We start from the raw sequence: 26,508 nt of genomic DNA, 5'->3' as shown, positions 1-26,508 counted from the left end.
GTGTGAGAAAAGATTATTTATTAGCTGCTATGGCTGTCTATGTGACAGTAAACCTGGTCAACTCTGCTGTAATTATGTAATTAAGCTATTTATTAACCTTAAACAAGATTTTAATATTTTTCTCAGTAGGAAAAAAAATTTAGTAATTAATCATGAAATTTTTGTTTGGAATCATATGTTCAATTAACATAGCTCAACATTTGCGCGCATTATTTCTGTTTCAACTGTTTTATTTGTATGTGTATGTGTGTCGTTTTCTCATATGTTTGGTAAATAGCTTTGGAAGTGTATAAATGCACTTAGAGCGTAGTGTCTGAGAATGTGTCCTAGGGTTTGTTGATTGACTAATATGTTTATTTAATTGTTTTGTTTACTCTTACAGGGCCCGGCATGGCCAAGCGTGTTAAGGGGTGGGACTCGTAATCTGAGGTTCGCGGGTTCGCATCCCGGTCGCGCCAAACATGCTCGCCCTTTCAGCCGTGGGGGCGTTATAATGTGACGGTCAATTCCACTATTCGTTGGTAAAAGAGTAGCCCAAGAGTTGGCGGTGGGTGGTGATGACTAGCTGCCTTCCCTCTAGTCTTACACTGCTAAATTAGGGACGGCTAGCGTAGATAGCCCTCGCGTAGCTTTGTGCGAAATTAAAAACAAACAAACAAACTTTACTCTTACAGTATAACATCTAATGATATATTCAAGGACCTGATTTGGATTCTTTGATTGACTAATATGTTTGTTTGACTGTTTTGTTTGCTCTTACGGCGTAACATCTAATGATATGTCCAAGGTCCTGAGTCAGATTCTTCGATTGACTAATATGTTTGTTTGATTGTTTTGTTTGCTCTTACAGTATAGAGGGCTGTTCAAAAAATACGCGGACTGTTTGAATTGTGCGGCACCAGTTGGTTCCAGGGGAATCCGCTTGGTGTCGCTAGGTTTGCACAGATCAGCTGATTACGACGCCATTTCCCGATTGCAGATATTTTCATTTGTGTATTAGCTACGCGGTTTTAAGTGAAGTGCGATTTTTTTCGTTTGGCGGATTTCAGAATGAATGACCTGAAGGAGCAACGACTTGCTGTGAAATTTTGTGTTAAACTTGGAAAATCTGCGACTGAAACTTTTGCTATGCTTAACACGGCTTACGGTGATGTTGCTATGAAGCGTACGGCATGTTTCAAGTAGCATGAACGTTTTATAGATGGTCGACAGTCCATTGAAGATGATGAGCGTCCTGGACGTCCTTCCACGTCAACTGACGACCCACACGTCGACAAAATCAACACCCTGGTGCGGGCAAATCGACGTCTGACTGTCAGGGAGCTTGCTGAAGAGTGTGGGATATCAGTTGGATCTTGTTACGAGATTTTGACCGAAAAATTAAAGATGCACCGCGTTGCTGCGAAATTCAGCCCTCAGAACTCGTGAGTTTTTGGCCAAACACTCGATCACTGTTCTTCCCCACCCCCCTACTCACCTGACCTTGCTCCTTGCGATTTGTTCTTGTTCCTCAAACTCAAAAAAACCCTTGAAAGGAAGAAGATTTGAGACGATTCCCGAGATTAAGGCAAATGCGACGAAGGAGCTGGAGGACATTACAAATGAAGCGTACCAGGACTGTTTCAACAAGTGGAAACACCGTTGGGATAAGTGTGTGCGTTGGGGAGGAGAGTACTTTGAAGGGGTCCCAGACCTGTAACTTCTAAATAAAGTACATTTTGTTTTATAACGTCAGTCCGCGTATTTTTTGAACAGACCTCGTAACATCTAATGATATATCCAATGGCCCGAGTCGGATTTGTTGATTGATTCATCCCTTGGATATATTCTTAGATGTTATGATTTGTTGATTATTAACTGTTTCACAAAGCTACTCTTATTTGAAGAACAAATAATATTTGTAATTCATTTCTTACTCAGTTTATAAAATTTTCTTCGTACTGTTTTGTTGATGTGTATTTAAGATTTTGAAAAGGGCGCAAGAAGATTATGTGTGTGTGTGTGTGTGTGTGTTGTATATTGTCTTTTTTTTTTCTTCTCATTATTGTTTGGTATGAGCTATATATAGTAGCAATTTTTAACTTGTTCCTTTATCTGCTACTGCGCACCTCAGTTCATTTTAGATTTCTGCTCTTCTGTAACTTGGCACGATCCATCTCAGATGCTATTTGATTCTCTGTTCGATGGATACGTCAGTTGACACTTGAAATAAAATATATATATATATATATATATATATATATATGGTAAAGGAAGACGTAGCGTTAAGCATACGGCAAACTTGGCGAGTGACTTGGAAGGCCTTTACTTCAAATTCCAGTTTGGACACGATGGTAAGAATGAATGTCAGTTGAATATACCAGTAGAAATCCATTCACCATTAACTCGTGGTGTCAGTACAATTTGTGTAACTGATGTTTGTTTGTATATAAAACATTAGGAATATAATTACGTTATTCAAAACCAAAGTGTCCAGTTACTTAGATCTATTAACTTTACATGTTCATTGGATTGCGAAAGTTTTGAATTTGAAATGATGAGAGATATAGAATTATTAATTCTTTTCTCGTGTCGTCAGAATATGGCAGCGTCAACTTTATCAGTTTAATAAAAAGTGTATAAAAGTAAGAGAAAACCGTATTTGGTAGTTGATTCCGTGATGTCTTTAGGTAAAAACTATATAAAACAGTACAGACATCAGTGTAGAGCATGTTTCTTGTGGCGCCCATCTGTTACACGAGAATTGTTTAGTAATCGTGTAATTCAAATCTCTGTCCTGTAGTCGAATGAACCTTACCGACTCATCCAAGTTGTTAGGGATATTTATTTAGGCAGCGACTCTTCGAAATACTAAATTATTAACATATAAGGATATACACTTAATACGTATCACTTGTTGACAAGGCAGGAATGTTGCAGTTATTTAATTTTTTGCTCTCGAATGGTAACAGGCTCAGATGAGAAGGGTCACAAGGAGTCTGACGTTAATCGTTGGGGCTAGTACATTCTTTTTATACACTGGGTGTTAAGTTGATGTGCTTTGAGCTGAACTACACTATGTAAACAATATGCTCTTTGTGGCGACTTCCTTTTTTATTTCTTCTATCAAGTCTCGTTATAAAAATTAACGTGTGTATGCATACATATACATTCTGGTGTGTTGGAAATTGTTCTTTTAAGGGATCATGGAGACCACGTGTGGTCAAATTGATCCTTTGAAATTGTTATGAGCGTATTAGTGTATAACTGCATCTCTTGTAAATAACTATGTATTTTTTCCACATTTTCAAGCTTGTATCACATTTTTAACAATTAAATATAGGCGAAAAACTGTGCATTTTTTATACGATCATTCCATTAGATTTAAAGAAAATAGTATATCATGACGGTTGAAAATAAAAAAAAATCATTTTAAAATGTTTTATGAACGTTATATTGGATAAATCAATACTGAATTTGGAGATTAAATCTCACAATATAGTATATATACACACATTTGTGCAATTCTTGTATTTGTTTAAACATAAGGAAATTCCACTTTTGTGTTTTACATATAAAACATTCAGAAAGCGGATGTTTTTTTTTTTTCAAAACTGAAACAGTCAAAATTTTGTTTTAGCTGTTTGTTAATAAAAACTTTTTAATAATAAAATTATGTATGTTCGAGTACGTTGATAAAATATTTTATTATTTATCGCAGTTTGTAACGTCTTTTTTTGTATTTTTATATTCGAGACATGCCTAATATAGGGGGCGTCAGTTTAAATCAATTTTGAACGTGCAAAAACAGCAAGTCACGTGACACACACACAACCTATGTAATGTCGCGGTCGTACGAAATAAATTAGAACAAGGCGTGTAAGGAATGACAGGAAACCATTGTTGAATGATTAACGAAAATTATTGAACTTAACTGAAACAAATCTGTCTGTACCTTCAAAACGCACACACTTTTTACTTGTTTCATCAGTCTCGAAGTAGTTAATTAACCACCACAATTTTTGTAACATATACGCAAAAAAAAATGAAATGTCGTCACGAACAAATGTCCGTACGTGTCTGAAAGAGACTTAAATAGTAGCATAGAGCCTTTTCATTGTGTCTCTCTGGTGGAACAGAGGTAATTCTTCGGATTTACAATGATGAATATCAAAGGTTCGATCGCCCTTGGTGGACACAGCAGATAGCTTAAATGCAGCTTTGTTGTAACACAAAATCTTTTCACTGTATTCTAGGTCAGGAAGTAGATTGTTTAGAATTAAGCACAGTGAGTCCACACACACATGCCACTGTGCCACCTGGAAGAAGAAGATGCAGTGGTGTAACGACTCACCACTAGAAATCGGGTTTCGATACCCGTGGTGGCTGGAGTACAGATAGCTCATTGTGTAGCTTTGTGCTTAATTGTAAACAAAAAAATTAAAGCTAACTGGGTAGTATATGTGTTAAAACACCAAAAATGTTTAGTTATTAACCGTCTATCCACCATTTAAAACGTTGTGAACACTGACTCTGTAACCTTAATAATAGACCCTTTTGTAGTCTAATTTAATACAAAGTTGAAACACAACTTGGTAAAATTTATTTTACTTTTGGTTACAAATCGGTGTCATAAATCTTCTGAATTAAACTATTTTGCTGTTATATTACCGAGGTTATCGAAAATTACAAGTAATAAAACCTTTCTAACAGATCAACACGAATATTCTGCGTTCAGCATAAGCACTATAGTTGATCTAAAATCACTTAGGTGCTAGCATTGTTGCTAAGCGACAATGTATTTTGTTGAGCATTATCAAACAAAAAGTAGCGTGAAAGTATTGTTGATAAAGTTAAAAAGAGAATCATATTTTTATAGTTAGTTTTACATTTAATATTGTTTTATGTTTTGAAGATATGTGATGTCACCAGATATTGCTAGCTTTTGGAAAATGTGTGTAACATCCACTTCACATGCAATGTGCTAATATATATATTTAGACCCTAAATATATGTTCAAATCGGAGATTTATAATTTCCCATGTATTATTTTTTGCAATTAATGCTAATGGAAAACGAAAGTATATGAATTAACTTCCATAACGAGACATGCAACAAGTCTTGCCCAACCAGTGTTGACAAAGTGCAGCGTTTTGTAACAGGTGAAAATTCACTAACAAAATGCATCCTTGTTATCCCGGCAACAGTACAAACATAATCAAGACGAATCTCCGTCTGAAAACTAGGTCTGTGAGGTACGGGTTCGCCACGATAAGTCATACCTTTTGTTCAACCGTCGCATACCTTGAACAGATGGAAAATGAAACGACTACTCATGGTATTCTGTACGAAGACACGTTTTATTAAAGCGCTTTATTACTACCTACCAAATGTTGTATGATAGTTAATTACTGTAGTTTGATTTTAACACCATGACTATGTTGCAGCACTAGATTTTTGTTGTGTGTGTTTATACTTACGTATGTATTACTCTTTGCTGTACCAAGATCTTGTGAGGCAATTGTAATATGTATATAGTGTGAGGGCTAAATAACCTTTTTCTCAGAAAATGTTTAAGTTCTGTTAAAGGGGTAAGAAGTTGTGTTACCAAATTCGGATAGTGGTTATAAAACAAAGATACATCAAAACTAGACAATGTTTCTGATATTAAACTAAGTTTGAACTTGATTATTGTTTGATTCATTTACTAAGACACTAATTCTGGTATATCGCAAATAATAAGAAAAAAAAGAGATAAAGAAATCTGCTAAAAAAAGTGGCATCGTTTAGCCTGGTTATCGGGGTGCTTGACTGGCATTCTTCAGATCGCGAGATTAATACCTGTCGCCGAACATGCTCGAATTTTTAGCCATTGAGGAACGTAATATGACGATCAGTATTATTATTCGTTGACAAAAAGTAGCCCACGAGTTGCAAATGGGTTTTGTTAACTAGCCGCCTTTCCTCTAGTCTATCAATTCAAAATTAAGGACAGCGAGCGTAAATAGCCTTCGAGTAACTTTGCGCGAAAATTTAACAAACAAATAGACATCAATAAGTAAAGAAAAACATCATTACTTTGTTACTATAGTTTTATCCTAAAGATGCGGTCATGTAGGCCAGCAGATAGGTGAAAAATATGAAATAAGTGTGCTTTTATGGCATCTTGCTCACACTTAATAAAGGTTTTCAGCTGTAAGTTCATTGGAAATTTGTCCTATGACAACTATTTTACAAAATGGTCACAAATTATCACTTTGAGCTTCTGTTATTACATATTTATATTGTCTTTGTTGAATGTTATAGTTTCATTTTCTTATATTTTTGTTTTAGTAAACAATCAATCTTACTGCCTGTCGCTTAGGGTGTAGCAAGTCCACCATGTGTGAATCTTGTATAGACATCAGGCTACTAGCCTCATATATAACGACAACCTGTATATATATAATGTTAACACTATTGTCTTCTAACTACCTTTTGTTTCTCTTTGTATCTACTTTTATATGATACACTAGAGGTTTTGAATAAATAAAGATGTCCAAAGTATATCAGGTAGTAGGGTTTCAAAAACCTAGTACCTTACATATACAACGTGTAGTACATTGTGTTCTGTGTCAGGAGGACAAGGACTCCTGACTCAACATGTGGGACAGATGAAGCATGCTACAAGACCATTGCTGAAAGTATCGTGGTCTTTCACAAGATCGACTTCTTGCTAAACTCATTAGATGTGGAATGATCACTAGATGTTGAGGACATTCAGGCAACTTTTCAACAACACATTGGTAAGTTGTATAACTTTTGTAGACTGAATTTCAACCAAACATGACTCCAGTGAACAAAGAAAAGGAAAACACCTCATGTAGAAAATACTGGTGTCTTCAAAACGCACATTCATCAAAGTACAGAACGTACTGCCCCTTGGAGTGAAAGATGTTTCTTCTATGACAGGCATACAGCTTAGGAGGCTTTACATGTGATCCTAACACTTTAACTTAGTACCCGTTTCCGGGAATGTGCTTTTAAAATTACGCCAAGTGTCTGCTAGCTAAACTGAGAGAAGAACTAACCAAACAAGAGGACAATTATCGTTATTAGTTCTTTGTGTCTCTTTACAATAAAGTGAGAGAAACAAAGACATTTGGAAAACAGGATGTCAGTAGTAGTAGTAGAACTCTAAGCAAGCACAGCATTTGATGAATCATTGTCCTGTATTTAAGAGACCTGTATGGAATGTCAAATTGCACTACTTTTCAAACTGAATAACCTGACAATTCAGTACCATATCTGTCTGGAACAACTGGAACTGATGTAATTGGAAGTATTCCTTCCACCAAAATGAAAAATAGAATCCCAAATTACTTTTCTGACTTGAAGAAGACAAAACGAAGATGATATTTCTTCCTCCCGAGTGCCAAAGGATCAGTTCTTGAAATTGATAATCAAGCCATTCACATACATTATAAAGGTTTTCTCAGTCCAGAGGAGCCACTGGTCTTGCAAAAGGAGGCTGATATCTGAATCCTGCCACGTGTGCAGGATGATGTGAAGTACGGTGTTAATATGCACATCTGACACTAGTAGCAGTATTTGTGGCATTAGTCCAGAACACCAAGATCACTGAGCTGTGGGTTGCCTATGCCACAAGGACGATCTTAAGATTCTCAGCAACTCGCGAGGTGGAAGGAGTGCTGGGTGAAACAACGGCACGAGATATGTAGAAGTATTTTGATGAAGTCACAGGAACATCTTGCACCTGTTTACAAAATCTGAGTCTAGTATACTCTTGTATGACCAAGCTAATGGTCAAGAGCATATCAAACACGATCGGACACAGGTCTTTAATCAAATACCCTTCCTCCAATACAAGCTGCACTACTTTAGTACACCAGGTACCCCCACCACACCCCTCAATCTGCTCAATGCTAAACACAGATGATGTTTTCCTTGCTTAAGCTCCCATTTTCTAGTAGCAGAGAAAGAATAATAAAGGTAAATGGAATGTAAAGTGAACAATTTTTTTTTTTTCTGGCTGTGCATACACTTTACCAACTGTTTTGATACGATTGCAACAAGGATTTCAGAGGTAAGTGTAATGCAACAAAGCACCACTGAAATGGACATCTCTCTGCTAGTACAGTAGACTATGTGATTTTAAATATACTTACAACAATTGAAGGCCAAAATGTATACATCTAGTGATTAGGGCATTCTGATGGTCGTGGGTTCGAATCGCCATCACATTGAACGTATTTGTCCTTTATACGGTGGTGGTCAACACCACTATGTGTTAGTGCCCCAAGAGTTGGTAGTATGTGGGATGTTGAGTGTCTTTAGTTCATAACTGTCAAGTTAGGGACAGCTAACACAGATAGCCCTTGTGTACCAAATCTAGCATGTATATTTAATTTATTATTACTACTGCATCTTTAAAACTACGCTGCACAAATAAGTTTTGCAGTTTCTTTGTCGTTTTAAAATGGATTAAAGGTGATATAACACCAGTGTTTGAGGTTAGTGACGTGATTCACATAATTTAGCTACTAACTGGTATTCATGTCCTTCATAAGACAAACCTGAAATGAGCCCATATCGAAAAATGTTTATTGACACATGTCCTAACTGTATATTATATTTTCTGTTTTTATCAGTAAAGACACAAAGTACTTACACAATTCTGTTTGGCTAATAGGTAATTTTTTTGCACTTTAAAAACTTTTGTATGTTGTACGCTTTTATGAGAAACATCAAATATAGCCTCAAATTCACGTCTGCTGTTATAAGTAGCCTTGAAAAAGTACCAACTCTTTAATATTTCACGTTTCCCTCTTATCCAAGTAGACCAGTTCTGCAGAAAAACTGCGAATGTGACAACACTGGTGAGGAGTTCTAATGTGTGTATTTTTCATATAGCAAAGCCACATCGAGCTACCTGCTGTGTCCATCGAGGAATCGAACCCATGATTTTAGCGTTGTAAATCCGACAATTTACCGCTGTCCCAGTGGGGCACGGAGAGTATAATACTCCCATTGTTTATTACGTTACATTCTGAATAACATAGCGTTAATTTCGAAGAATTATCATCCTGAAAATTTATGTGTGTGAAAGTTTTGAAAGAGTTTTGATGTTATAACAGATATATATATGTGTGCATATTATACAAATAGTTTATAAGTACATTGGATATCTATACTTGAATCGTTGATGGTAGAATTATTTTTTGTATCCTCTAATCACATAACGTTTTTTATAAGCGACTTAAAAATAAAAGTCAGGTTTATATTTTGCTTTTGAATAGCCACTACTTATATATTAACAAAACAAAAGTTTATTTTACCATATTTCTGTACAAAAATGTACTCGATAAATAAATTATATATATCTGGATTTATACGTGATTATAAATTATTTATATGAAACTACTCCTGTGTTTGTGGTACATAATTCAGAATAAATGCGATTGTGATAAGACAAAAACATTTTCAGTGCAAACCTAGTAAGTAATTATTGTAATCAGTTATTAAAAACGGCACATTCATGGTTGATTAACGCTGCAGTTAAATATTATGTATATAAACAATAACAGAAGTTTTAATTCTGTTCATGAACTGTTTACAAATATAGCAGTCATAACTTCACAAATTGTAAGTTCAATAAAAAACAACTAGTTTTCATCTTTTTTCTGTTAGTATGTTCAGTAGATTATCAGATATACCATTTACCTGTGAAGTAGCCAGGCATGGCCAGATGGTTAGGGCACTTGACTCGTAATCTGAAGTTCGAAGATTCGAATCCCCGTCACATCAGACATGTTCGCCTTTTCAGCCGTGGTGGCGTTATATAATGTTACGGTCAATCTCACTATTCGTTGGTAAAAGAGTAGCCCAAGAGTTAGCGGTGGGTGGTGATTACTAGCTGACTTCCCTCTAGTCTTACACTGCTAAATTAGGAACGGCTAGCACAGATAGCCCTCGTGTAGCTTTGCGCGAAATTCAAAACAAACCAAACCAGTCCACAAAGGTACTGTTCAATAAAGACATTTCTTAGAAAAGGCATCAGCTATAATAAACGAGCCGAGAGGCACATGGAAGAACTAGTAACTGAAACGTTTCTTTTATAGAAGAGATATGTTAAATTTGCTTCTTCAGAAACATTCTCGGAGAGGAAATCGGATTAATCTAGAAAGAGAGGAAATAGATGAGTTATTTGAAAAATAAGAAAATACGTAGGAGTGTAGAGTAGTATATATATAAATGTATTATAGGCAAACGACCGAATAAAATGAAGTAAGTTTTTAAGTAAAAAAGTATACAAATAAAGACACGTATATTATAGGCAAATAACTGGGACAGTATAAAGACGTTTCATTTGAACAACCTAAGAAAAATCAGATTGATTCATGTGATGAATGGATTGATTGCATTTTCTAGTTATTATTTTGGCAACCGTGATGTGTGTTATGTGCTATGAAAGTGTTTTTTATTCAAACACAAAAGAGATTATTTAGTGTAAAACAGCATTGGCTTCTCGAATAGTATGATAATTATATGTGGTGTTTTGCATTGATTTGTTTTAATTCCGAAAAAGTAATTTAACTGCATAACAAATCAGTATAGGGCCTGTCATGGCCGGGTGGTTAGGATGCAAGACTCGTAATCTGAGGGTCGCGGGTTCGAATCATAGTCCTATCAAGCATACTCGTCCTTTCAGCCGTCTGGACATTATAAAGTGACGGTCAATCCCAATTCGTTGATAAAAGTGCAGTTCAAGAGTTGGCGATGAGTGGTGATGACTAGCTGCCTTCCCTCTAGTCTTACACTGCTAAATTAAATGTCTGCGCAGATAGCCCACGTTTAGCTTTGCGCGAAATTAAAAAAATAAATAGAGTATGCCACAAGCTGGAGGTGAACGTGTAAGCTGTTTGTATTCTTTCTCATCTATTAGTTCAAAATTAGGAAGAGTTTGGGAAGATGGTTGAGTTCTGTGTAACTTGGTGAGAATATCCGAAAAGCCAGCAATTAACACTGGTCATCAAGTGATTAACACTTGTGTGTTCATTTAACAAACCAGTGATCGCAGTTAAACTGAAGCCAGGAACTTTGGAGCACACGAAATTGATTGACATTATTATAGAAGCGAAGGTAGAAGCAAAAAATTAAATTGACGCTAAAGTATGTGTGTTTGTGTGTTTTCTTATAGCAAAGCCACATCGGGTTATCTGCTGAGTCCACCGAGGGGAATCGAGCCCCTGATTTTAGCGTTGTAAATCCGTCAACAGACCGCTGTACCAGCAGGGGAAGACGCATAAGTAACCACTAGTAGTTAAGGGTTAATAACTACAATAGTGTAATGCTGTTAGCCATTTTTGTGATGGTGAAATGGAGTCGTGTAATTATTAACAGTTATGGTTTCAGCCTCAACAACGGCATGTGTCCACATGTACTAAATATGCAGCAAATTCCAGGGTTTTAGATATATCCAATTTTTAACCAATCGTTCACCATCACCTGCCGCCGCAATAGATTTGCTCGTCTGTGGACCGAATAAAGGATAAACGTGAACCTTAAATCTTTCGATCGCAGCCCTCCAATGGCTCAGTGGTTTTACGAACTTGTAGCTTTAAAATCCGGGACTTGATTCCCTCGCAATGTACAGAGCGCAGAACGAGTCTGTCGTTTAGCGTTGCACTAAGAAAACAACATAGAAAAACAACATTCGACCATTCTCCGTCATGACGGAAACTAATGACGTAGGTTGTAACATTTGTTTGTTTTTAATTTCACGCAAAGCTACACAAGGATTATCTCCGCTAGCCGTACCTAATTTAGCAGCTTAAAACTAGAGGTAGGGCAGCTAGTCACCACCACCCACCGCCAACTCTTGGGCTACTCTTTTACCAAACAAAAGTGGGATTGACTGTCATGTTGTAACGTCCCCACGGCTGAAAGAGCTATCATGTTTGGTGTGACAGGGATTCGAACTCGTAATCCGAGGCCAGATTGCAACACAGATCTACAATAATATTCTAGCTGTAACGTATGTTCTAATGTTTTTCGCTGTGTTCACCATCTGCGCAATGCGGTATAGCTGTTAAATATAGTTATTATTGAACACACACACACACAGAACATACAAGAAAAAATATATTAAATTTTACGAAAGATTCAAAACATATAAAACTCGATAAATACTTTAATTTATACGGTGATCATTGTAATGATGTGCCGTATGCAGAACTAACATTGTTACAAAGAACGTATCAAACTTCTTACTTTTCGTTTATGAAATTCGTTTAGTGTTTAGAAGTAACTTGTTCTTGATGAGTCATATTATTTTCTTCATAACTCGTATATAAGAATAATCGAATTATGTTTTAATCGCATTAAAGATAACAACATATGTGTATGTAATGAAAACATTTGTCATGTAAATCAACTAGACCAGTGGTTCCCAACCAAGGATGCGAGATAGTGTTCCAGGAGGTGCGAAATAACATTTGTTTTGGCCACCTTCACCTTTATTCTTAAATAAATAATTACTGTGAGGGGTGCGAGAACATATTAAATTTTTTTAGGGGTGCAGGGCATAAAAAAGGTTGGGAACTACTGAACTAGTCAGTATGAATAGTCAGTAGGAACATACTACCTGTATTTTGTCCTACTTTTTTTCGTATGTACATATATAGAGTTGAATAGAACACTTGGCACTTAACCGTCATTTACCAATACTTTTTCCTCAGTGTTCTTTTTAGTCTAATTGCCTGAAAATATGTTGTACTTTTAGCCTATCTTAAAATCATGTAGTTGAATAAGGGAATCCCACTATGGCATGTTAGTCGTGTGTTTAGTGTAGATAACAATTAAACACCCGTGTCTCTTCTGTTATATCTCATCGTCGAATGAAAGAAATGCAGACATCTTCCCCACCATATGACTTTTCTGCTTTTCAGACTTCGTTTTCGTATCTGACTGTTTTATCCACAGTTGGCTGAATGTTTTTGATGTATATGCTTTTGTAGTTAACAATAACTGCTGTGTTGTTAGGGTTCTTAAATACCAACTTCTGTGTTGTAATTAGTTATGGTTCTCAAATATCAACTTTATCTGTGTTATGGCTAGTTAGGATTCTCAAACATTAACTTCTGCGCTGAATAGGATTGACCCATGTAAGCTGGAGACATACATTTTCTCTGAACACTACATATGAGGAAGTTATTCGTCATCGAAGTCACTGTTAGATGTGGTTTCTATATTTGTATTGAATTATAATGACAAGAATCAAGACATAATTTCAATGTTGACTAGTGACCCAGTTTTTTAAAACCTCGGATTGCACGGCGGTGAGATATTCTTCGCTCTGATCGCTTTATCACTTCCAAAAATATTATAATTGAAAGAAGTTCATAAATGTGGTTGACCACATTAAAGTTGGAAGATTAAATAACTAGTATGCAGATACTTCTTAAAGTACAGAAAGTTGCAGATGCTTCTTGTAAAGTACAAAAGTTGCAGATGCTTCTTGTAAAGTACAGGAAGTTGCAGATGCTTCTTGTAAAGTACAGGAAGTTGCAGATGCTTCTTGTAAAGTACAGGAAGTTGCAGATGCTTCTTGTAAAGTACAGGAAGTTGCAGATGCTTCTTGTAAAGTACAGAAAGTTGCAGATGCTTCTTGTAAAGTACAGAAAGTTGCAGATGCTTCTTGTAAAGTACAGAAAGTTGCAGATGCTTCTTGTAAAGTACAGAGAGTTGCAGATGCTTCTTGTAAAGTACAGAAAGTTGCAGACACTTGTAAAGTACAGAAAGTTGCAGATGCTTCTTGTAAAGTACAGAAAGTTGCAGACACTTGTAAAGTACAGAAAGTTGCAGATGCTTCTTGTAAAGTACAGAGAGTTGCAGATGCTTCTTGTAAAGTACAGAAAGTTGCAGACACTTCTTGTAAAGTAAAGGAAATGATAACCGCTTCTTGTGAAGTACAGAAAGTTGCAGCTGAATTTTGTAAACTACAGGAAGTGGCAGTTGTTTATGTATTACCATGGTTCTGGGAATGTGGAGCAGTAACAACTTTCCTGTGTCATGTATATTAGGAAAAATAAGTAAGATATTAAGTTTTCTGTGCATGATGTTATTTTCAGTTAGAATTTCGTATATATTTATAGTTTTTATGATGTTTCTTCTGCCGAAGCATTATTACGCTGACCTTTAAAAAACAACAACAGAGCCGCACCATTTATATATCACATCCCCACTTATTGAAGTTTCGTTAATATAACAACGTACTGGTTAGCAAATTAATTTATTAAAGTTGGTTTGTAAATTTCAGTATAGCTTGCTCTTTACATAGTCATAGGTCACGACTTCATTGTAACGTATTGCTTAATTATTATTATACGTTTTCATCAAATGTACTTTCTCTAACCATTTTAGTAGTTCGGATACAATTCTTGTCTTTATAGACTTTTTATAGTGTTCTAACACGAGGATCACAAATTGGGTAGGCTTACAGTGACCTAGTGACAACCAGCAGTTTATTTCAAACCATATAAGTACGAAAAATAATCAGTCATGAGGTACATGTGTAGGCTTAAACAACTATCGACTGCTTATTACCGCATACTTCTAACATGCGTCATTACGCTTCACTCAATGGGGTTAGCTTACCAAATCGGGTAACACGAAGTGCCTATAAAATTATGATAACAACTTCAACATTCGAATGGTCTGGGAACTCTCAAATAAGAAGCTTTTCGGGTGGGCGCGACATTTCTATATAAAGGAAAACCCCATACATATAAGAAGTAGTAATTTATAATCACTGAATATTAGCTGTTTGGGTAGCTCGTTCACACTTTAATTTTTCTTTTGTTCTTTCAATAACAAGCCTTGCTTGATATCGTTATAACATCATTGAAAACAAATCATTAAAATCATAATCGTGTGCTGAAGTGGGTATTATACGACAGTTATTTGTCTCTAAGATATTAATATCAATACTGTACACGATCTGCGAAACATTTGAAGTAGAGTTAATGCTTTTCGCATGAATTTTTCTGATTGTAACATTTTCACATATACCACTTAATCTACGCTTTACTGCAGGCATTATATGTTATATCGATAAAACCTTGTCTATTTGAAAAAATACGGGGTGAAACAAACAAACTCACTTAGACGTAAGTTTATTTAATAAAATTGCAAGTAAAATAAATAATAAAGTAACAGTATTTATAATGGTGTATAGCTCGTAGTAAAGAAAAAAATTGGCTAAAAGGTGTTTATAGTAGTTTTGTAAATGAGCAATAGAACCTAAATTATTGCAAAGCTAAGTAAATGTAGAGTTGTAATGAAGGCAAACTTAGCTGAATATGCATAAACGTCTGAACGCATGTTCACAAAATGATAAGCATATGGTTTTTTGAACAAACTGCGCTTGCGTATTTTAGAAGTAAATAGGTCGACAAAGCCGATATAAATTGTATTCAGTGTAATGTTAATTTTTTAGGATAAAAGTTACTTGCGGGCTACGTTTTATTTGTGTGAAATACGTTGCAAATAAAAGAATTAAAGTTGAAATCGAAGCAGTCGTCACTTGATGATGATGATTATGTGCCATCCTGGTTTGAATAAGCAAAATTTGTTAGGTGATTTTAAATTGATAAGGCAATATGCAATCGCGACTATTCGGACAAAAGCCTTTCTAACGATATGAGATTTGTAGCGTTTGATAGAGATATTTGCGAGAAAAGTTCTGGACAGACAAATGCAAGCGTACTAAATATATAAATCTCGAGGAACTTTCTGAAAAATCCCCATTTGTCTTGATTTTTACGTTAAAGTCCCCCCTCCCCATTGATATGTAAGCAGTTATACTAATAAAAGCAACAGCAACTTTTCCATTAATGAAATTGCGTAGCAAACGGGGAACTTTTGTCTGAAACAATTTTTATTATGCAGCGGTGATTTAGTAAAAACGTTCATGACAGAGGGTTGAGAGCTAATTAAAAACAACCTGGATGAAGACTTGGTAATATTGAAGTGTAGCAAAATGATGACGTTAACAATATCTTGTAATATGTTTCTATCAAACGATTGCATTAACGTGTAGCAGCTTGTAAAAAGTATGTTTTAGCTTACACATATATAACACCTTGTAAAACAGTAGTGAGAAAAAATAGAAAAAATAATGAAAAACAGTGGAAGTTTTATCTCTGTATTGCCTCTATTGAGCAAGCTTACTTGATCTGGTCAAAATCTGGGACATTTTAGACTCGTTTGATTCATACTTGCAAAAGTCGCATAATTTAATGAATTGGGGTATATGTGAAAAGAAGACACACTAGACCCTTCTCCTGTTTCGAGAATCCGTTTACTTAACATCCCAAAAGCTCTAAACTGGAGTATAATACAGATTCATAATGTTAAAATATTTGAGACAATTTGGTGAAGAACATGGATGTATTTGAAACTTGAGCGTGCCAAGTGTTGTGGTTGGCCCTCTGTATTCTTTTATGCCTAAAAATAAAAATCGTAAACTGACTTATTCTTGAAAGAAATACTTTTGCTGTCTGGCAGTTTTAAATTCTGTATAACATGGTTTTAACGACGTGTTTCTTAAATATTTAAAAATCTTGCCACATAGAGCGTTTAAATTATGAGGAAATCAAAGCCTTTTGGAAGCAAAGGTTGTGAATGTCAAACAAATGCTTAGAATAAATGGTTTTCTATTGTCGTTCCTAAATAGAATAATCTACACAAAAATTGAAGAACTAAATATTTCATCTACCTACGTTAGATGTGCCAAAGATATCTGTTACTTTAGTTTTAGTCTACTTAGGCACTGTTTTATACGTTATTAAAATGAAAATTATCAAACATTTACATGCATACGTGTAGTTAAAGTGTCTTTAAAAGTGACTCTTTTGTTTTAAAGACAAAAACATCTGTTGATTATCTCGCTGGTGGTATATGAGCTCTCGTATCCGAAATGCAACAATGAATATAAATATATATTGGATCAACCACTAGAAGGTGCTGTAATCGAATAAAACCGTAACACATAAATCTGCAACATCAGTAGTGATACAATCACTGCTTAAACAAATGTTACGTTGTGTTTAACTTCAGTTTATTCTGCATTATTTTCCATTTCCGGGAATAATCTACATTAGAATTTTTTTGCCATTAAGTTAAGAAAGCCCGCGCTTAACCAGAATATGAGCACATTTCCATTATTACAAATACTGGTTTGTATTACAAGAGTTTTGCAAAGTTACAAACTATACTGAGTCTCATATTCGGTTTAGAACTGAATATTTTGACAACGATCGAGATCTACGACCAGCAAATCAGTTCTGAGTTGATATTGGCACACCTCAATTGAACTAGCAAGCTTCATTGGCCTCACACCCTTGCAAGTTGATTTTTACTGGCGAAGATATCTAATGTTCTCCAAGAAATACTAAAGTTCGAAGTAATTCACTGAAGTTGAACGGTTTCTAATGTTTAAAATCTAAAAACGTTCCTGGTCCAATTCTGTATATTTCTGATTAATAAGCATTAATCACAATTATCTTCTGAGGCTGACAGCACACTGTATGTAGCTGTTCAATAATATTTTTCCTCTTTCCTGGCGCGTAGATTTATAGTTTACAACAAATTTCTAGAATGTTTAACAAGGTTCGAAAACACTAGTGCTTTCATAAAACAAATATTATTGATTCTTACGCTTAAGAATCTACGAATTTACAGAACAAGAGGAACTTGCGCAATACGCATCCAACAATGTACGTCACATGCATAAAAAAAACAACTGTACTGAAACAAACGTTGGCATTAAAATAAATGTACAACACTAAATTTGTTATAGAAAATAAAGAAAGAAGGTGAAATTCGATTGTTAAGTATTACATTTTCTAAACGCATGTACATTCTACAGAGATACCAAATATGTTATATGAACTTTCCATGTACAAGTTTATGTGCACTTTTTTTTTTCTTAAAAAAAAAAGTGTTAGAAACGATCGCCGAAATGTTGACATAATTTACTACGATAGAAATGATTACTTTAAGGGATATTTGGCAACGGATCCGCGGTTATTCGTGAAGCCCAAGCTATTATGCACCTTATTTTTTGTTTAAACATACATGTGCGATTTGGTATAGGCACGTGCTTGGTGTAAATTATACGAATGAAGAACGTCCGGTTCTAAAGTAATATTGGCCCGGCATGGCCAGGTGGTTAAAGGCACTTGACTCATAATCTAAGGGTCGCAGGTTCGAACCCCCCTCACACCAAACATGCTCGCCCCTTCAGTCGTGTGGGCATTATAATGTGACGTTCATTCCCACTATTCGTTGATAAAAGAGTAGTTCAAGAGTTGGCGGTTGGTGGCGATGACTAGCTGCCTTCCCTCTAGTCTTACACTGCTAAATTATGGACGGCTAGCTCAGATAGCCTTCGTGTAGCTTTGCACGAAATTCAAAACAAACCAAAGTAATAACCATTGTCTATCACGACTTGTCACTTTATGAGATTGTAAACTGTCCCCAGCAAAAACCTGTCAGATGATTGTCACTAATTAATCAGGTAAATTTGTATTCATATTTATAGGAGTGAAAATGGGCCGCTATTTAAATTATCTGGCGGTCTTATTTGTGATTTTTTCTTTCTCTTTGCGTTAAAAGCTGCGTCTCCATTTAGACTGCTAGTTTAAAACCACCACTTGTCTGTATCCGAATATCTCTTTAGATCTGCAAAATACACGTTTAGTTTTTACCACGCTAAGAATTATTCTTGGAGACGTGCGGACAATTGACCTTTAAATAATCGCCATGAGTAAATATCTCTCCGTAATTCTCTTTAAACGCGATTAAAAATTGATCTATAAACTGATGTACAGATATCGTTATCAATCAGTACCATATGAAGTGCTAGCATTTTGTGTTATTAAGACATTTTAATTTAGTCACAACGTATATATAGAATTTTATAAGTCTGTTTATTTTTTACTTTTGCGCAAAGCTACATGAGGGTTATTTGCGCTTGCCGTTGCTAATTTAATAGTGTAAGACTCGAAGGGAGGCAGCTCGGTCAACACCATCCTCCGTTTACTCTTGGGCTTATCTTTTACTAACGAATAATGGGATTGCCTGTAACGTTATAACGCCTCCACGACTAAAAGAGCGAGCATGTTTCGTATGAGGGGGATTCGAATCTACAACCCTCAAATTACGAGTCCAGCGTCTAACCACCTGGCCTTGCCAGACCCAATTTTGTATGACAGTTACTAGTAACTTGCACTAGCGTAAAATGTTATGTTGGTCTTGATAAGGTGCTTTTTAGTTTGCGCAGTGAATAAATGTTGAATTTTTGCCAACTCTTCACGATTTTACATTATTGCAAATTGTTCTGATCAAAAAATGAGAGGTTTTACGCATTCATGCATTTAATCATGTATAGGGAAGTTTAGTCCAAACCTATCTCTCGTGTGTAAAACCAGAAACATTTGAGGTGAAGCAAAGAAATATTACCAGCATTTCCTATGTAGATTACTAATACTTCACAGAAGAAAAGAAGTCTTCTTCTTGTTTCAGGTTTCGTTCTAAACGTACAGCCCGCGTCCGGCTCTTGATGAGTTCATGAAATATAATTGAATCCGGCTCACGAACCGCCCACAAATTAATGTTTTTTAGAAGAAAAAAAAAACCAAAACTACGAGTGCCTACAAACTGATAATATTCTGGAATTAAATTGCTTTTAACGAAGAAAATATAGTGACTTCATTTTCATCTGAATTATTGTTTTTGTTTTACTGACTGTTATTGTGTATATATTGATAATCACTGCCTTAGACTTTCAAATTATGTGACAAGAGACGTTACAGTGGAAATGAAGCTTGTACTAATAGATAAATTAACAATTCTCTATCCAGAAAACAATAATACGTTATTTGATAGATGAAAACTTTGATTTTTTTATTGGTTATAATTAATATCGTATTAAATGTTAACAAATGAGAACTATTAACAAATCGTGAAAGAGAGAATGTGACAGGTCGGTGTGGCGAAGGGGTCTGATTTTTATTTCATGGTTTTGTAAACAAACAGGATTGAAAGCTAAAAAAATTATGCTTTGACTGAACAATGACGATGTTATAGTAAGCAAAATATGTTAAATTTCGTACTTATTGGAGACGTGATAAATAAATTATAGAGTGGATGCGCAGAGAAAAAAAAATGCCACATTTCTCACGCTATGGGAAATTCAGGATTGAAAAAAAATCCATATAAATTTATGAACTTAAAACTTTTGTAATATTAAACTATGGATTATTAACTATGAATAGATCTGATCCACTTTACTTTTACGATAAATGATCTAAAACATTTTATTTTTCGTGAATATTTGTTATTTTAAATTTCGCGCAAAGCTACACGAGGGCTATCTGCGCTAGCCGTCCCTAATTTAGCAGTGTATGACTAAAGGGAAGGCAGCTAGTCATCACAACCCACCGCCAACTCTTGGGCTACTCTTTTACCAACGAATAGTGGGATTAACCGTCACATTATAACGCCCCACGGCTGAAAGGCAAGCATGTTTGGTGTGATTGGGATTCAAACCCGTACCCTCAGATTATGTATCGAACGCCTTAACACACTTGGCCATGCCAGGCCTCGTGAATATTATATTATGTGAATAATACATTCATTCACTATTTATTGTATTGCTATCATGTTTTGCACCAATTTTATTGCAATAACAATAAATATTTCGAAGGAAATCACACTCACTTTCATTTGATTTTTCTTCGTACGGTGTGGCTCACAGGTACATTTAAAAATTGCTATCCGGCTCGCGCCTTTGAAAAAAAATATTAGTATCTGGACAGACTTAGAATAGGCTGAACTATAATGAGAGTATCAAATTTGTGTAATTAAATGCATTACTATCTGCTATCTAAGTACTTTGCTTTCTTCAGAGAAGGACACTTAGTCAACATTCGGTCACAGAATTATTGATGAAAGTTCATGGATTGTTCCTTTAACCATCTTTTAGCTTGTCACACATTTCCACAAGTTGTCTCTTGAACTCTTTATTACTCGTATAGGTCAAACATTTGGTCACTGATGATCTCTGGGTATTTGAAGGTAGAAGTTTTTGTGTTCTGCCTGTTTCTTTGTTTTCTCTCCTTTTAGGTACTTACTGTGTTAGTCATATACTTAAATCATCATCCTGCTGAAACACAAACACATGGTCAATTAAACGCGTTTCTAATGAAATGCTATAACGTATTGAGAAAATGAGCGACAGTGCTAAAACATTAAAGACAGCATGCGCAACTTTATATGTTTTTTGTTTGTTGTTTCAGCGCAAAGTTGCACAATGGGTTCCGTGTTCGCCAAGTAACATATAAGTAAATTTAGATAAGTACTTGACCATCTGCTTAATGTATGATGGTGAAGGACACAAACATGTTTGTGTTCAGTGTTTGTTAAACTTTGATCGATGTAAGTTGTATGTGTATTTTATCTTGATTGAGTGACACGGGACATCTGTTGAAAGCTTTTAAGACAATGTACTTTATAACGTGAGTAAGCAACACTAAGGTTGCTACTAAGTTTTTAACTATTAAAGAAATTAATAGAACAGGAAACCCATGAAATGTAATAGGAACTCCACTCACTGCAGAATAATCAGTATGGATTTGTGTGAAAGTTTGATATTTTACGAGATAAACGATTTATTTACACACAGACGTCCATAGACAGTAATTTAGGACAAAGTGGGTTTCTAATACGCACTAAACACGTTTGATTTAGTTTATTGAATTTCACGCAAAGATACACGAGGGCTATTTGCGCTAGTCATCCCTAATTTAAAAGCGTAAGACTAGAGGAAAGTCAGCTTGTCGTCACCGCCCACCTCCAACACTTGGGCTACTCTTTTACCAACGAATAGTGGGATTGATGGTAACTTTATAACGCCTCCACAGCTGAAAGGGCGAACATGTTTGGTGTGACAGGGATTCGAACCCGCGACCTTCGGATTACGAGTCGAGTGCCTTAACAACCTGGCCATGCCGAGCCCTCCTACTAAAACATGCGTAATTTCTTATTGGGTTTCCTCGAACATCGCATTCAGTAACTTAATTATCCAATGAATTCCTTTGACTAGACGTACGGTTTTTCTCTATTCGCTGAATTGTAATTCTACCCACAATTTAGCGGTTAATCGACGATAATCGTAGCCAGTCTAGAGATAACTCATTACCATATGGTTAATATTTCAGTAATTGTACCACGTATTCATGAAAAGCTTGCTAACAAAACTTTTTTTTGTATCCGATATGTACAAAGTCTATCACTTATTTATGTACCTTGTTGTTTGTTTAGCTTACCGCATACCTACTCGAGAAATATCTACAAGAGCCGCCCTTAATTTTAAAGTGATAGTTCGTTTTTAGGGCTAAGCCACACTGGGCTATCTGTTGTGTCCACCGTGGAGAATCGAACCCTAGATTGTGACGTTGTAATTCCGTAAACTTACCGCTGTCTCATCGGGAGATTTTATGTGATAGATTAGTAGGAACGTAACTAGTCAATATCATACATGGCCAACTCTTGGGCTATTCTTTACCAATGACTAGTAGGATTGATTGTCACAATATAACGCTCGAGAGATGAAGGACCAATGATAGGTTTCAGATGGAGCCTTTAGGATGAGGACTTTGATATACTAATCGTAAACAATAGTTCAACTGACTTTGTAACAATTGTCGTATACCTTATTTTTGAATACAGCACTTTCTTAAACAAAGCTTTATGAGTTTGGGTGGCAACCTAGATAATTTAGAGTCTTAATTTTGTACTTTACAGAAAAGTGAAACCTGTAAATAGTAAGAAGGTTTACTGCACCTCATAGTTTATTTGGATATTCACATAACGCTATACAAGGGCTATCTAAGATAACTACCCCTTATTTTCAGCTAGTAAAAAGAAGGCAGCTAGTCAGAAGTGCTCCTCGTTAAATATTGGGCTATCGTAATTGAATAGTGGGATTTGACCATTCGTCTTATAATACACCCATAGCCCAAGAGTGTAGCCCGGCATGGCCAGATGGTTAAGGCACTCGACTTCTAATCCTATGGTCGCGGGTTCGATTCCCCGTCACACCAAACATTCTCACCCTTTCAGCCGTGGGGACTTTATAAAGTTACAATCAATCCCACTATTAGTTGGTAAAATAGTAACCCAAGAGCTGGTGGTGGGTGGTTATGACTAGCTGCCTTTCCTCTAGTCTTACACTGCTAAATTAGGGACGGCTAGTGCAAATAGCTCTCGTGTAGCTTTGCGCCAAATTCAAAACAAACCAAACTCAAAAGTGTAGAGCACAACTTTTTATTATTATTATTTTGCGACAACAGGACGGGAGGCATGAACACTCCAATACGCAGGTGTTTTTTATTTTCTGCACTCTAGCCATTAAGCCACGCCCGGTTCTGAATTCCCTTGGCCAGTTTCAGTTACCGATGTGTCTGTTAGTATTATTCAACATTTTGATTCGGCTACTTTAAATGCGCGCGGAATTTTTGCGAGTTGTACAATATATACAGCACATTCGCATTCAACTGCAGGAGACGGATCGTATTACATAAAACGAGTCAGTAGTCAATGGATTAATAAACTGTTTTGAGCATAATGATTCTGTTTTACTAATTTCTCCGAAAGGGGGTGGCCATAGGCAGCGTGAAGGGTTCACTTGTTTTAACCACTCGCAACACAATATTGTGGTGCGTTGTCTGTCAGTTAGTTAGTATACAGTAAAATGACGTCATATAAGGGATGCTTGACATTGCATTCATACTGTCGTGACGTCAGTAAAACGTGCTCGTGCCATGAATCACGAGACGAATTATACAACTTGTGAGTTACAACACAGCAATGAAATACAAACTGCCAAAACAATAAATAAAACTATTTTTTTACTGTTAATCCCGATGTTATTTCCTCTTCAAATGAACACATTTAGGGACCCTGTAGAAATACATCTAGTTTTGTTATATATGTTATTTATATTTTTCAGTTGGGTAAAAAAAGGACGTTAGATTGTTCCACTCGATTATATGATTTTCTCTTCAGAAAGCGAGGATTGTCGGTATACTTACGGACTCGTAGTGCTAAAATGCAGAGTTTGATTCTCTGTGGTGGACATAGTGCAGGTAACATACTATGCAGCTTTGGTTTAGAAACAGACTTTCTTTGAAAATGCATGCTTAAAGTTTTTTAACCAATAAATTTCTAATCAAGTTAAATGGCACTTTGTGCTATCTTGAAGTGTTATAAAACTTAACAACTTAATAAGCATAAATTAAGTAACAAAAACAAACACAAGGCCTTGAAAATTACCCACTTGCCACGTCTTTATATCTTTGTAAATATATAAACAAGGATTTGTTTGTTTTGAATTCCTTGCAAAGCTACACAAGGTCTATACGCGCTATCCGTCCCTAATTTAGCTATGTAAGACTAGAGGGAAGGCAGCTAGTCATCACCACCCACCACCAATTCTTGGGCTACTCTTTTATCAACTAATAGTGGGATTGATCGTCCTTAATAACGCCTCCACGGCTGAAAGGGCGAGCATGTTTGGTGTGACGGGGATTCGAATCCCCGACCTTCAGATCACGGCTCGATCGCCATAACCACGAGGCCATGCCCAGCCATGATAAGCTAGGGACAGTGGATGACATATTTCACTTCGTTGACTTTTATGGACTGTGTAATATATATATATGTATATATATATGCTTGCCAGTGCAGTTTGAAGTTTCAAGAAATGAAAATGTTTCCAAAATGATAACCGTAATCGTTGTGCAGTTTGCCTACGTGACCTTTGAATGGAAATAATACACCTACATGCTAACTTTGCTCTTCACATCTCGGGTGCTTCTAATAAATTTTCTTCCCTTAAAATTACTTATCCAGTTTATACCACTGTGGTATTTTGTCATTATGAAAATCTAAATAACATTATATAAATAGCCAAATATCTTAATCACATTGTTATTACATGACGGAAGAAAACAAAAACAACACAATTGATCTCTGTGTTCTTTCTGTGCGCAATTCGTTAAGTTTGATTGTAATACGACTGCAACATTAACCTCATTGAACTTCGTGTGTCAGTAATATCACTGCAGTATTAACCTCATTGAATTTTCTGTTACTGTAACATAATTGTAATATTATGAACTGTGAACGATTGTGATACAATTGCAATATTAAATTTAATTATTCAGTTAAGAGTTACAGTTTCAAAATTAATAATAAAGAAACCAAATCCACCCGTGCCAATTTGTGGCATGTCCAGCAAGTTGCCCTTACTTTCACAAATAAGTACTGTTTTTGGGCATACGTTAGATACTAAAGAAAACACGCCCAATGCAGAGCACAACTTGAAATATTTTCAACCTAAACATGACACATTAGCAGGTAGACCTGAATTTTCTTGACTAAATTTGGGAAACGCACTCAAAGTCGTCAACTTCTCACTAGTATGTAAGGTCATGATGTATGTGTACATTGGTTCTGTCATCTGATTATGTCGTGAGGCATTAAATGATCACATGTCTTCTGTAGCAGCTTACATGTAGCATATTCCTGATTTTTTTTCAGTGTTAGAATTACTTAAAATATTTGTACATATTTGTATATTTTATATAGACATTTATATAGACACCACGTGTATGCACAGTAAGCTGCCATCTTATACACTTCTTACAGATCATGATTGGAGTTCCCCGCTGGTACAGCGGTGAGTCTACGGATTTACAACACTAAAATCAGGGGTTCGATTACCCTCGGTGGACTCAGCAGATAGCCCAATGTGGCTTTGCTATAAGAAAATAAACAAACAAACAACGTTTGGAATGTTTCTAATAATATGAAGGTGTTGATTTTACTAAAGTTGCTCACTGTTCATGAGTATATCGAAAACTTGTATAATAATAATATAAAATACCAGCAATACGGAAGATGTATACTTAAACAAAACCCAATACAAGAACTTGGGTTTTTCGGCTCGGGTCTTTCGCTCGATTATGTAGGTTGTCTATTTCAAGTTGACAGATATTAGAACGAAGAAAACTTATCTCTGACCGCTCGTGCACCTCATCGTCCCACTCAAAAGTCCCTCTCATGGTTACGACAAAGAGTAGTTTGTTTTGAATATCGCGCAAATCTACTCGAGGGCTATCTGCGCTAGCCGTCCTTAATTCAGCAGTGTAAGATTAGATGGAAGGAATTCACCAGTTATCACCACCCACTGCCAACTCTTGGGCTACTTTTTTAACAAACTAATAGTGGGATTGATCGTAACATTATAACGACCCTACGTTTGAAAGGGCGAGCATGTTTGATGCGACTGGGATTCGAACCCGCGACCCTCAAATTACGAGTCGAACGTCTTAACCCACCTGGCCATGCCGGGTTCTGTATGTCTGAATTATGTCTAACCTAAATTGTTCGTATCAT

General features: G+C 35.9%; 1 pseudogene across 1 annotated transcript in view; it reads left to right on the top strand.

Moving 5' to 3' along the window:
• LOC143255233 (uncharacterized) overlaps window positions 1–26,508 on the top strand; it is a 175,113-nt pseudogene that overhangs the window by 45,955 nt on the left and 102,650 nt on the right. The gene's annotated exons all lie outside the window — the stretch shown is intronic.

Source organism: Tachypleus tridentatus, chromosome 7, assembly GCF_004210375.1.
Source record: "Tachypleus tridentatus isolate NWPU-2018 chromosome 7, ASM421037v1, whole genome shotgun sequence".
In the NCBI taxonomy this organism is placed as follows: Eukaryota; Metazoa; Arthropoda; class Merostomata; order Xiphosura; family Limulidae; genus Tachypleus; species Tachypleus tridentatus.
Note: the sequence above shows the minus strand (reverse complement) of the source record. Positions and strands in the feature narration are given on the sequence as shown.